The sequence below is a fragment of the Conger conger genome, chromosome 2, assembly GCF_963514075.1.
Source record: "Conger conger chromosome 2, fConCon1.1, whole genome shotgun sequence".
Taxonomy (NCBI): Eukaryota; Metazoa; Chordata; class Actinopteri; order Anguilliformes; family Congridae; genus Conger; species Conger conger.
Window position 1 is genome coordinate 78,369,812 of NC_083761.1, and position 13,224 is coordinate 78,383,035.

Below are 13,224 nucleotides of genomic sequence, written 5' to 3' on the forward strand. Positions count from 1 at the left end.
TAAGCACTTTATGCTGAAGTTATTATTATTATATTGATTGATATGCCTCAAAAAATATGGAAAATATGATACAATATTTAACCTAACAAGATATCTGAAATATGCACAGAGCAGACAGATTTTCTCATAACTCAAATGTGCAACCAATGAAATGCATAAGATAATAAATAGATTTTTGCCTATAAAAAGCTGAAGTGTGTGTGTGTGTGTGTTTTTAATTCACTTGAATTGGGCCCGCGCAATCCTTATCTTCATCCGCCACACAACAAAAAAGCAGCAAAACTCCATTTCCTTATACAGCCAAAAGGAGCGAACTGCAGTTGAGAGAAGTCCAGAACCCAACCGCTGATCTACGACACTGGAATACAGAAGGCACCGGGGTTTATTCCATGCGTGCTCGCCACCGTGCCGTTCTACGCATGCGCTCGTCAACACCCCCTCCTCTGTTTTATTCCTGAAGCGAACTCTGCTTCGCTACACGCGCCGACTGCGAGTGGCGGATTATAAATTTGTTGGGAAGATGGTGGCAGCGAGCTGGGCGGCGTTGCCTGCGCTTTAGCAGATACAAAAAAACTGCCTTCACCAACAACAGCCGCAACTGGTCACAGTTCTGCCCGGGCAGAATAAAACAGACACGGACGGGCAAAGAGAGAGGGAATCCCCGGGTCAGAAAAGGAAGAGGACGCAACGCAGCAGGAGACTGTTGTGATGTTGCAACCAGGCACATGTAGGATATAAACGCAAAAACCGGATCTGCCCAAAATTAAGGAATTCGTATGAGCCGAGGAATCACACCCTCCCGCACAGCGTATGTCATAATTTAATTAAAACAGAAACAAACAAAACACAGCGAGACCAGGGAGACCAGTTTTCAAGGGACTTCGAGACCGCTGGGAGCGGAGGGGATTGGAAGACGAGCAAATTATCCCACACTTCGGGCTCCGCGAGTTTGCTGTCTAACGAAGGGAACTGTGGCCTGACGAACTTTCGATGGGAGTGCGGAACCTTACGGGATTTACCTCCGTTCTGTTTGCACTTGTTTCCTGAATATCTGATGTCACGGATGATTGCTTTTTTTACGTTTTCTGGTTGTTTTCACGCATTCGTATGAGGATTAAGAACAAGTTGGGAGGTGTTAATGGACGTATCGATAGGTCTGCTTGCCGGCTGGTTTACATGGACGATTGGTATCATAATAATCTTTAAGCCAATATTGATTTAACCAGCTGGGTGGCTTTTCAGTCTTAAGTAAATATTGAAGTGTGGTCCAACAGCTAGTTGCATGTGTTAGTCTGGGAACGGGACTGCAGTGTTTTTACTTTTTTTTTTGCTTGCCTCTCCAGCGACATGTTTTTTATGTATATCATGTTTCTTCAAGTTACGAACTCCCCAAGCCCTTAGGAATCCAAGGATATCACCGACCGAGATCCGGACTATGAGCTCAGGAAAGAACGGGGCTCATCAGGGGGAATAGGCCCTCCTGTTGAATTAGGCAGCGGTGTGGGTATCGGGCTTCTCGCTGTGAATCGGTGCGTTAAAAACAGTAGCCAGCTGCGTTGTTTTTGACCCGTCCAGAGAGTTTTCTGAACTCTGTTTTAGACGTAAGGGTATAGGCTAAAAATCTTTTTTCAACTCGGGACCCAACTAATGCTTGGAAAGGAGAAACATTTTTCAAGGCTGTGGAAGTGGGAAAGAATAGTTTTTTCCCCCTGTGTTGGGTGTTATGACACAATGTAGACCATTAGTGTCTCGCAACTTAGATGGCTACAAAGCAGTATTTATTGCGTTGCAAAAATAATCGCGTAATGACAGTGCTGTCGAACTCCGTTTAAAGTGCACCCCAACACACACATACACTCACGCACGCAAATTAAGTAGCTAAACGGTGATCGGAAAGTCTGGGATCGGGGAAATATGAGACGTCGATGCAGTTTGTCTTCGGATTTTGGTGTCAAAGTTTACAAAGGAATCCTCTGTCAGCATCGCGAAGGTAGGGGGTTACGTTGGAAGGAGTGGACTGGCCGCGCTGTCAACGGCGGTGCCGTCAAAACGGAGCACGGCGCAGAGTGCTGGGCCAAGGCGACAAGAGAACCATTAATACTCGATAAATCGTTTCGGAAAATGTTGTTTAAATATTTTAAACTAAAAAAATACACACGCGGAGAATGTTTGGTTTACTGGAAGGAGTGACGGTGCATTAGAGGAGTTGGAGCTCTTCCAGGGAACTCTCGAAGGCTCAAGTGCTTCAGAACAGTGGCATATAAAGGGATGGACTGACGTAATTATGAGGTCGGATAACCAACTACTCGAATTTTTGGAACTGTCTTCAATAATGACTGTACCGTTTGCGTAGATGTTTTTTTTTATTTTTAAATATGCTAGTTCCCCCCCCATGTGTGTTTTATAATTGTCCCCGGTTTTCCATTCGTGGAATAAATACACTCAAGTTCAAGTCACGTTTCAGGATCACCGGCCAGTGGCTGTCTATATTAGCCAGCTAATCAGCCTTCAGGTGTCTGCATTATTTGTTCGTGTCGCGTTAACATGGCCTCGCAGTCCGCGCAACACCAAGGGCTTCTCCAGCACGGCACGGAGGTGAGCTGCGACTCCAGCGGGGACGGCGCGGTGTCCGTGCGGATCAATAACAGCCACAAGCCGCAGAAACACCTGCAGCCGGCTTCCAGCTCCGGAGGCCGCGCCAAGCCCTGCAAGTACAGCATTTCATCCAGCTGTAGCTCCGGGGAGTCGGGCTTGCCGCGGACGGCGGCGGCCGGGTTGTGCGGCCAGAGGAAGCTGCCCCAGCTGTTCGAGAGGTCGTCCGGGCTGTGGTGGAACCCGCGCTTCGACTCTTCCATCCTGGAGAAGGAGTGCCGCGAGCGCTGCTTCCCGCAGACGCGACGCCGCTTCCGCTACGTCCTGTTCTACCTGGCCGTCGCCGCCCTCCTGTGGGGCGTGTACTTCGGCGTTAACCGCGCCCGCTGCGACCCCCTCTCCTTCCTGGTTCCCACCGGCGCCTTCCTCCTGTTCTGCCTCCTCCTCTTCCTCCTCACCTTCACCCGGCTCTACGGCCGCTTCTACACCCAGGCCTCGCTGCTGCTCATCGTGGTGACCTTCGCCCTCACCCTGGCGCCCCAGGCACAGAGGCCCGACCCCCGTCCGGGCGCCAACCTCTCGCTGGAGGATGCCGCGCCCTGGGCCAAGCCCTGCGTCTCCCCCGTGGGGACGTTCTCCCTCTGCATGGAGGTGCTGCTCCTGCTCTACAGCGTGCTGCACGTGCGGCTGTACGCCTCCGTGCTGCTGGGCCTGCTCTACTCCCTGCTCTTTGAGGCCCTGGGCTGGCTGTACCTGCCCCTGGCCAGCGGAGGGAGCGGCAGCGGCCTGGACGACCTGGCCTGGCTGGTCCCGGCGAAGGCGCTGCTGCACCTGTGCGCCCACGCCATCGGCATCCACCTCTTCATCATGGCGGAGGTGCGCTCCCGCAGCACCTTCCTGAAGGTGGGCCAGGCCATCATGCACGGCAAGGACCTGGAGGTGGAGAAGGCCCTGAAGGAGCGCATGATCCACTCCGTCATGCCCCGGCGGGTGGCGGACGAGCTGATGAAGCAGGGCGACGAGGAGGGGGCCACGGACGCCTCCGGGAAGCGCTACTCCACCTCGTCCGCGTCCGGGGGGGCCGGCGCCTCGGCCTCCTCCAGCCCCAAGGGCCACAAGAGGAAGAAGACCTCCATCCCCCGGGGCCAGCTCATCTTCCGGCCCTTCAACATGAAGCGCATGGAGCCCGTCAGCATCCTGTTCGCCGACATCGTGGGCTTCACCAGGATGAGCGCCGCCAAGTCCGCGCACGCGCTGGTGGGCCTGCTCAACGACCTGTTCGGCCGCTTCGACCGGCTGTGCGAGCTGACGCGCTGCGAGAAGATCAGCACGCTGGGCGACTGCTACTACTGCGTGGCGGGCTGCCCGGAGCCGCGGCCCGACCACGCCTACTGCTGCGTGGAGATGGGCCTGGGCATGATCCAGGCCATCGAGCAGTTCTGCCAGGAGACGCGCGAGATGGTGGACATGCGCGTGGGCGTGCACACGGGCACCGTGCTGTGCGGCATCCTGGGGATGAAGCGCTTCAAGTTCGACGTCTGGTCCAACGACGTCAACCTGGCCAACCTGATCGAGCAGCTGGGCGTGGCCGGGAAGGTGCACCTGTCCGAGGCCACCGCCCGCTTCCTGGACGACCGCTACCCGCCGCGAGGACGGCCGCGTCACCGAGAGGGTGGGCCGCAGCGTGGTCGCCGAGCAACTGAGAGGTAAGCGGGCTTCGGGGGCCCCGGTGGCTCAGGTACGCGACTGGCGCCTGGGGGTTGCCGGTTCAAGCCCCGGTGTCGCCGCGGGAAGACCCGGCGGCGGCAGCTGTGGGGCCCTTGAGCCCACGTTGCTCTAGGGGGGGGGGATTGCCCCTGCTTAGTCTAATCCAGGGGTCGGCAACCCTGGTCCTGGAGAGCCGCAGGGTGTGCTGGCTTTCGTTGTTACTTGGCATTAATTGATCAATGAAAGCCGTTGATTGCACAGTTAACTCGCCTCACCTAGTTTCTTGGCTCTGATCGGTTGCTTATTTTAAGGTGGAGACGAAAGCCAGCACACCCTGCGGCTCTCCGGACCAGGGTTGCCGACCCCTGGTCTAATCAATGCAAGTTGCTTTGAAAAAAAAGTGTCCGCTAAATCGCTAATGTATGTAGGATTGTGGCAGTTTTAGTGAATGGCAGTGCAGGGAGATAGGGAGGGAGGAACAGGGGATTGTAGATAAGATGGTAAATTAATTGCATTTATTTAGCACTTTTTCCAGCAACTAGGACTAGCACTTACGCCTAATGCCTCTCATTCACCCATTCACTCAGCAACCGGCGAAACGCTGCCATGCAGGGCCAATCGGCTCGTCGGAGCAGTTAGGGGTTAGGCGTTCAAACTGGCAACTCTCCCAACTGCCAGGCGACCCCTCTTGCCTCCTGAGCTGACGTCGATGGTCAGCTGAAAGCCGAACTGGTTTGTGGCGCGAGCTGAAGGCCCGTCTCTTCAGACGGCGACACGGTTCCCTTTTCATTCCCAACCGTGATAGCCCTCCCTTTTGATACTAATTCAGGCTTTATGGTGTTTTTATGGTTTTATGCTTCTCTTTTTGAGGGCTTGTTTGCGGATGTGATCTGTGTACCTTCAGGATTTATGTTTTGGTTCTTGGTTTGCTTTGGTTCATTTGCCTTAGTGCTTTCGTGGTGCGAATTTACGCCCAATGGCTTCGGTAAACATCCTCATATAAACTGATAGCGCGTTAGCCGTGTGCAGGCTCCTCGGATAAGAGTCGGCTTGGCAAATAGAAAGTGTTAGTGATGTAATTAAAGGCCGTGGGTATGGGGGGGGGGGGGGGGGAGTGGGATTGTGGGTAGGATTGCAGGGCTCCCTTGGCTCTTGTTTGCCTGTCAGTGTCCTGGAAAGCTTGCTGTCTGGCTGTATCTGTCTTTGCATGCACTGGATCAGGGCTAATGAGGGCCCGTGTAAACTATCTCTCAGACGCCAGGGACACACTCTCTCTTCTGCCTGTGGGGGGGGGGGGGGGGGTGGTCCTTTTTGGGGATGCTTGTGGGAGGTCATGGTGATCCTTTAGAAACTGGGGGTTCCATAACACCCCCTCCCTGCACACGCACGCACACACACACCGGGTATGTTTATGAAAAGTTGATGAAGATTTGTTCGTGAAAGGCTGGTGAGGTAGAGTGAGGAGTGTGGTTTATAATCCCAGAGTTCTGCTTGTGATTGGAGTGTGTTCTGGATGTGGGGTGGGGTGGTTGGAGTGGAGGATGCTGTGCCCTCCTCTCTCCCATTTTCTCCGCTCCAGTTTCCTTTTGGTCCTGCTGAATGCGGTGTTGTATTGGCAGGCCTGCAGTGCTGTTTGCGCTGCACTTCTGTACGGTTGCGCTTGAGAAACGTAACCAGAAGGAACTGAAACTGCACAGCTGGCACAATAAAGCTCAGGAATGCACGCGGGTGCACTTGGTAATGTGTGAAACTTGACTTGCCAGAATTACATTAGCAACAGGTGCTATAATGGTAATAGAAAATTATCTCTCTCCCTCGTTCCTCTCTTCCCTCTCTCTCTCCCTCTTTCCTCTCTCTCTCTCTCTCTTTCTGGTCTGATCAGATCAGCTCTCTCAAAACTCGGTGGTGTCTCGCCCGTCACCTGTAGGTGGCGCTCCTCAGATTCCGCTCCGGGGAAAGGCCTGGTTTGTTCCCTCCTCCGGGCCCCTGAGCTCTTGAGGAATAGCAGATGGTTTTTATTAAGTGCTGCGTGCTGTATTAGATTAGATAAGATGCGAGATGTTCCCTTTCATCTCCTGCAGCGCAGACGGGATTAGAACATGTCCCGCTCCGTCCGGTGTTTGATCTCATGACCTTGTCATCAGAAGTGGCGGCAGTGCACTTTGACCTCAACCTTTTCCCTGTTTGTTTGCGCGTGTGTGTGTGTGCGCGTGTGTGTGCGCGTGTGTGCGCGCGTGTGTGCGCGCGTGTGTGCGCGCGTGTGTGCGCGCGTGTGTGCGCGCGTGTGTGCGCGCGTGTGTGCGCGCGTGCGTGCGTGCGTGCGTGCGTGCCTGGCCTGACCCTAAATCCCTGCTTTCCCAGAATGCAGCTGGGTGAGCTTCGGAGCCTGTGAGTTCCAGTTCTCCGCTGTCCGTCTCCACGGCGACTCGCGTTACCGTAATGCCAGCCGTGTGACTTCCCGCAAGGCACAACCCCGGCCCGCTTCTTCTTTTGTGCCAGAACAGTAGCTGGCAGGTAGACCCCCCCCCCCCCCCACCCCCCCCCCCCCCCCACCCCCCTTCTCTTTTGCGTCACGGTGTGAGGAACTGTCTTTGAGTGGAGCATATCCAAGTCTGCTAACGTGCTAAAGGAGCCCTGTTCAGGCCAGTTCTGTTTGGCACGTGCACAGTTTGAAACGTCACTGAACGTCAGGGGCTCCTCAAGACCGGGAAAACAGTTTGGAAATAGATTCCATGCACTGGGTAAAGGGAATATAATACTGTTCAGTTCAGTGCTACTGTTTATCCGGATGGGCCAGGTAAGCGAATAAGCATGTGGATAATTCCTCATGGTCCTTTTTCGACATAAAGGGCCATAGAGCTGTTGGTCATATCAAATGCATAAATACTGCGCAATCATGAATAATACATAACAGTTGGATTACTGTACCACAGAAACTTCCGGATGGAAAGACTTGCTTCGGCTTGAAACAAGACTCCAGAAAGGGTATCCGTGCACAAACGAATGGGACTAACACTTTGTGTGGGTGTGGGTGTGGGTGTGGGTGTGGGTGGGTGTGGGTGTAATCCCGGTGTAGCCACAATAAGATCCGCACAGCCGTTGGGCCCTTGAGCAAGGTCCTTAACCCTGCATTGCTCCAGGGGAGGATTGTCTCCTGCTTAGTCTAATTAACTGTACGTCACTCTGGATAAGAGCGTCTGCCAAATGCCAATAATGTAAATGTAGTAAAATCCTGCTGTTCCGCCTACGCGATTCCCCTCCATTTTCCCCCTGTGCACTGCATAAGAGCCTTGGCCCCCCCAGAGCACAAATATATGCTGTATTGAAGGGTGTCTACGTCTGAGTGTGTTGGTCTTGTGATATAGCAAGTATGACTCCTCCCGTGGGTGTGCCACTTCACCACTGACCGTTCTCAGGCTGTGTCTCCCCCATCCTCCCTGCTACCATCGCCCTTTCACACGGCTTCAATTCGGAAATCTTCTGTCCCGAAAAAAGGCCTTCTGTCTGCAATTTTTGGGTGTCACACAAATATGACTAAGAAATCTGTGTGTACTACTTGCCTGAATTGTAATGTTCGTTAATAGTTATTGTTTAAGAGAGTTGAGAAGTTGTTGCCGAATGTTATTGCGGCTAACGTTAACATTGGCTGGCAAGACGGCTGGTGATCGTTATTTTGGCTTATTTATGGCTTCGCTGAACTTCCCAGAAAAAGGGTGAGATGGTTCTGTTCACTGTTATTTGTCTGACATGCACTAGCTCATATATCCGCATCTCTTGACTAACTCCAGTTCTACTTCAACCTCTGTGGCCCACAATTTCTTCTGCTTTATGGACTGTCATGTGCACTGCGAAAAGGTGAGACTTCTCTGTGGGTAACTGTGCATTGAACAGAGCCAATCAAATATGAATCACACAGAATACAAGTTCGAAAGAAGCAAATTGCCATCAACAAATTATGAATACAAGTACTACATAGTTGGTGTGACTTTTGAGAGGTGAAATTACCTTCAAACGTCTGACCAATCAAACATCGCCAGCTCAATCTCCATGGGTCTAATAATAACATTTGCAAAAATATCTACTTCAAAAAAGCATAAATCAAAAAGCATTTTATTTTGCTGGGAGTTCTAACCGACTCCTGTCGCCATCCTCAAATCAGAAATGGATGTTAAACAAGCTCATCTGCCAAGTACATGAAGTTAGTTCTCTAAAAGTGGCTGATGTTAAATGTGGTTCAGGTGCATAGTGATTTCTATGGTGCTGTTTAACCCTTTTAAGGTATGGCAAATATGTAATCAGAATACACCCCTACTGCCACTTGATTGGCCAGAACTGTGGCCCAACCGTTCTGTGATTGGTCTCTAATGTAATGTGGATGTCCACCAGCTCATACCAGGTACTGCTGACCAGTAGATAGAATGGAGCAGTGGTAATCTGGCCATAAACCAATACAAAGCAGCCTGTATCTTTTACAACGTAAGTACAGTGCTGGGCAGGTGTGGCAACAGATCTCCACTTTAACCCCCGTCTTTTTGTGCTCAAGCACGACCTTTGACCCCCCCCTTGCAAATTAGCCTTCCAGTAACATGAGACTTTGGACCTCCTTGATCCCGATTGGTTGGTCTCCTTGTTGTCTCCAGGTAAAAGAGGCAGGGTGAGGTTGGCCTCCTCTTCACTGGCTGGTGTTGCCGGGCTGGGCTGCTCCTGGGTGCTGGTTTGAGGGAGCTTCACCGTAGCAGTGCATGCTGGGTATTCTGTGACTACAGAAGGGGAGCGAGGGTCAGACACGGAGGCATGATCGCCTGTCGTGAGTCAGCGGCCGACGCGTGTGTCAGCGTGTGCGTGCAGGAGCGTGCAAGCTCCTCCCACACTGCTGTGCTCCTCGTGAGATGTGTTTATAACTTTCGGTTATGGCGCAGTTCAAAGGTTCAGTTTAATCGCTGGAACCGTGTCTGCTGCGCCAAGCGGAAGTGTGTGTGTGTGTGTGCGCGTGTGCGTGTGTGTGTACATTCCAATTCTGTCTCTATAGGGGGAGAATTTGGGATCATTGATTTAAGATCAGCGCACAACCCTATAGGTCAGACTGTGAAGGTGTGCCTTCCCTTCAAAACATTGCCCCTCTCATCCACCCCTGAGGTCCTCTTGTGTAGTGGAGTTCCATTTGCTATCCAGCATTCATCAGGGGCTGGGTTGCCCTGGAGCTGACCAAAACCAGTCCAACCACCAAGCACACCAAGCCTTGATCAGGCAGCAGGGACAATGAGATAAGGCCAAACCTCCGCACTATCAGATCCAAACTCTGAATGCGATGCAGGAAACAAACCTATTTGGTTGAATTTAATATGCGTGTATTTGTGTATTTGTGTATCTGTGGCGTATGTATACATTTCTGTAGATGAATAGGCCCTATGGACGTGGACCCACTCCACTTTTATCAGAGATGCAGCTGACACAAAAATCATTTTCCGGCAAAACCGGGAATGGGAAATTTGGGAAAACAAATCTAGCATGTGAGGTAACAAACTCCCAAGAGGGAAGGAAAGCAGTGGTGAGGGAAAAAAAACCTTTGGCGAATGAGAGAGAACCAGCAAGGTGTTAGGCGTGTCCGTAGAGCACAATGCCCTCGACCCACCTGGGATTTGAACATGTCACCTTCTGTTGAAGAGACTGTCCCACGCTGCCGAGAGTTGGCTGGTCTGTTGGCTTTCGGTGTCGTGTCTGCAAATGGCTGCAAAACAGCTGCCCAGGACAGCCGCGGAATGCTGGTCTCCCGGGAGACGGGTTGATTGGCAGCTCTGAGGCCGGAGATGAGCTTGTTGTGTGGGTGGGGGCGGGGTCGGGGGCGGGGTCGGGGACGGGTGACTGCGCTCATCCAGGTGCGCGTGTGAGAGTGAAAACGTGATGGGGTACAGCCACCTCACGGCGCCCTCTAATGATGGGAACGGATGGAGGTGCGAGAGAGGAAGAGAGAAGGGTGGTGAGAGAGGGGGTGGGAAGGGAAGACTGAGATAAAGGCGGGAAAAGGGAGAGATGGAGAGAGTGAGAAGGAGAGGGAGGGTAAGGGGGACATGGAGAGAGAGAGGGAGGTAGGGAGGGAAGACAGATTAAGGGAGGGAGGGAGGGAAGACAGATTAAGGGAGGGAGGGAGGGGGAAGGAAGGGAAGACTGAGATTAAGGCAGGGAAACAGAGAGATGGAGAGAGGAAGGGAGAGGAGGATAGGGAGGGTAAGAGGCAGACAGAGAGATGGAGAGAGAGTGAACGAGAGGGAGGGAGAGAGAGGAACAGGTGGTCCGGGCTGGAGATCCACAGGGTCTGCTGGTTTTAAATCCCACTAAACCCACTGACCTTACTGGAGGGCCATAAAGCACTTTAACTGCTGTGGAAACCCCAGAGTCCTGTGCGCACAGCCTTGCTTGTTGAGGAGGGTTAGAAGTGGCTGCAGGGAGCAGGGTTTTTTTATTTATTTATTATTTTTTATTATTTATTTATTTTTCGTTTGTATTTTTTTTTTTTTTTTTTTTCTTTCTCCCCCCCCGCCCGCAGTTCTGCGGCTAACGGCTGGGTTTTCCCAGGGCTGTCCCAGCGTCAGGGGCCCCAGGGGGGCCGGGACAGCACTGTTTATGGCCTCAGAGCTGCACTCACAGTGGATCGAATTATCCTGGAGCATCTGGATATGCCTCTCTCCCATGGGAAGCCCGAAAGCAGCAGCCCAATAAGGCCATGGAAACCAGCCCATCACTGACTTAAACCAACGCTTAAAGGTCCCATGTTGTGGAAAACGGCATCTCCCTGGCAATGTGCATTTTAAAGGAGTTGGAAGGTGTTTATAGAAACACTGTGAAACAATCAAAATTGTTGATTCCGCACAATCTGTGCATTTCAACAAGTTGTTTGGAATTCCGTGAAGTTGTGACATCACAAAGATGCGCTTGTTCGCCTCGCTTGTTGCCGGAACCAATCCAAGCGCTTGACACAGACTGCGTTCAGTTAGATTGACCTAGCCAGCCAATCAGAACAGAGGTTTGTTGACGTCAACGGGCCTTAAAGACGCTGTCACTAAAACGGCCTGTTCTTCGTAAAGCTCATGATAGACGCTGGAGAATGGACATTAAAACGAGTTAGTTTTTTGTACTTTTGGAACAAACACCTTTTTATGGATATCAGGACCTAAATAATACCTTGGCAAATACATAATGGGGTTCAAGATCCCCATCTTAAATACTATATATTGCCTTGAAACCCTTAAACCTGAAATATGGGCATAAATATCAAGGGATTCAAAAACAAATGGGTTGAATCATTAGACAGAGAATATGTTGTTTAAATAATTAAAACACTTGGAAATGCTGGGTTTATATTCATAAGCACATAGAATACAAGCTCTAAAGGTCGTACACAGTGAGAATATGGGTTAAAGTTCTCTGTCATGGACAATCTGGGGTTTAAATCATTAAACACTTTAAATGTGGCTTTTAAATAGTTAAACACTGAAGGCAAAGTTCAGGGTAAATCCCTGAACATCCTTTTGGATTTAAGTCCTTAATCTGACACAGGGGACTGTGGAAAGTACAGGGTTTATGAATCCTTAAATACGGAGTGCATAGGCTTTCATCTTCAGGAGCGGAGGCCACGGGACCTATCCTAGATCTGATTCCGATTAGTCGGATTCTTAAATGGATTTCTTGTGTCTTTTTTTTGTTCTTTGTTTTGAGGATCTTGTGTGATGGTGTGTCGATCTCTGCTTCCTTGGCCCTAGGCGTCACAGTTTTTCTGGTTCCACGCATTGCCTTGTCTTCAGAAATGCCCCCACACACACGGGGCACATAGCACTGGGGGTGTGTTCAGACATGCGTTGTCTGCCTGCGTACAAGGGGAAATGGCACCTGGTGCCAAGACATGTGCAGTATTTGTTTTACCTTCAGGGGGTAATTCATTTACAGGAGATGGTGCACACACTCCTGATTACAGGATCTTCTGCCTGGTCTGTTATTGTCACAGGAAGTGATGTCACTGTAAAGTTCACTGTGGTTTCTCAGATTGGAGTCCCAGCTGAACCTCTGACATAATTGAAGCATCATTGAGGCCCAGGGTCACATAGTAAGACTCTTTTTTATTTTGTTCTCCCCTTAAAAGTGATGTGTTCTTCCCATGGACACAAGCCGGAATGAAGACAAATTGTTATGTTGATTGTGTTTTGAGGTGTGGATGAGACATGGGTGGATTGTTTTGCTTTAATTTTGAGAGCACAGCTGTATGTGAGTATAATACTGATGTAGTCCCCAAACACTCCCTGCTGAGAGGGAGAGAGCGAGAGAGAGAGCGAGAGAGCGAGAGAGCGAGAGAGCGAGAGAGCGAGCGAGCGAGAGAGAGAGAGAGAGAGAGAGAGAGAGAGAGAGAGAGAGAGCGAGAGAGCGAGAGAGCGAGAGAGCGAGAGAGCGAGAGAGCGAGAGAGCGAGAGAGCGAGAGAGCGAGAGAGCGAGAGTGGGTTAATGGGAAGAGGTTTTATAGTGGAGTAGCTGCTTTAAGAGCGAGCTGGGGCCAGACCGGGGCAGAATGGAGATACACGGGGTCGGCCTGTTTCAACCTTAAAGGTCCCATATAGTGTATTTTGCAGTGTTTTATTTTAGGTTCTGTGGCTTTAAGTACCAAAAACAATCTCTATCCATTCTCCAGCGCCTCTCATGAGCTTTACCAAGAACAGGCTGTTTTAGTGACCGCAGCTGCATCTGAAATCAAACACTACACACACTGTCCATGCGTACTATGAATTGGTGTATGGTACATAAGGCGGTTTTAGTATGCAAGCAGAAAGTACAAAGGATTTTCAGACATAATGCGTCTTCATAGAGCACCAACACTTTAAACACGGTGCATGTTGATGACGGCAGCGAGTTGATCTGAATTTGTGTAATGTGTGCGGCCTG

At 51.1% G+C, this 13,224-nt stretch overlaps 1 pseudogene; it reads left to right on the forward strand.

Moving 5' to 3' along the window:
• Nucleotides 1–473: 473 nt before the first annotated feature.
• LOC133112055 (adenylate cyclase type 9-like) overlaps nucleotides 474–13,224 on the forward strand; it is a 33,292-nt pseudogene continuing 20,541 nt past the window's right edge.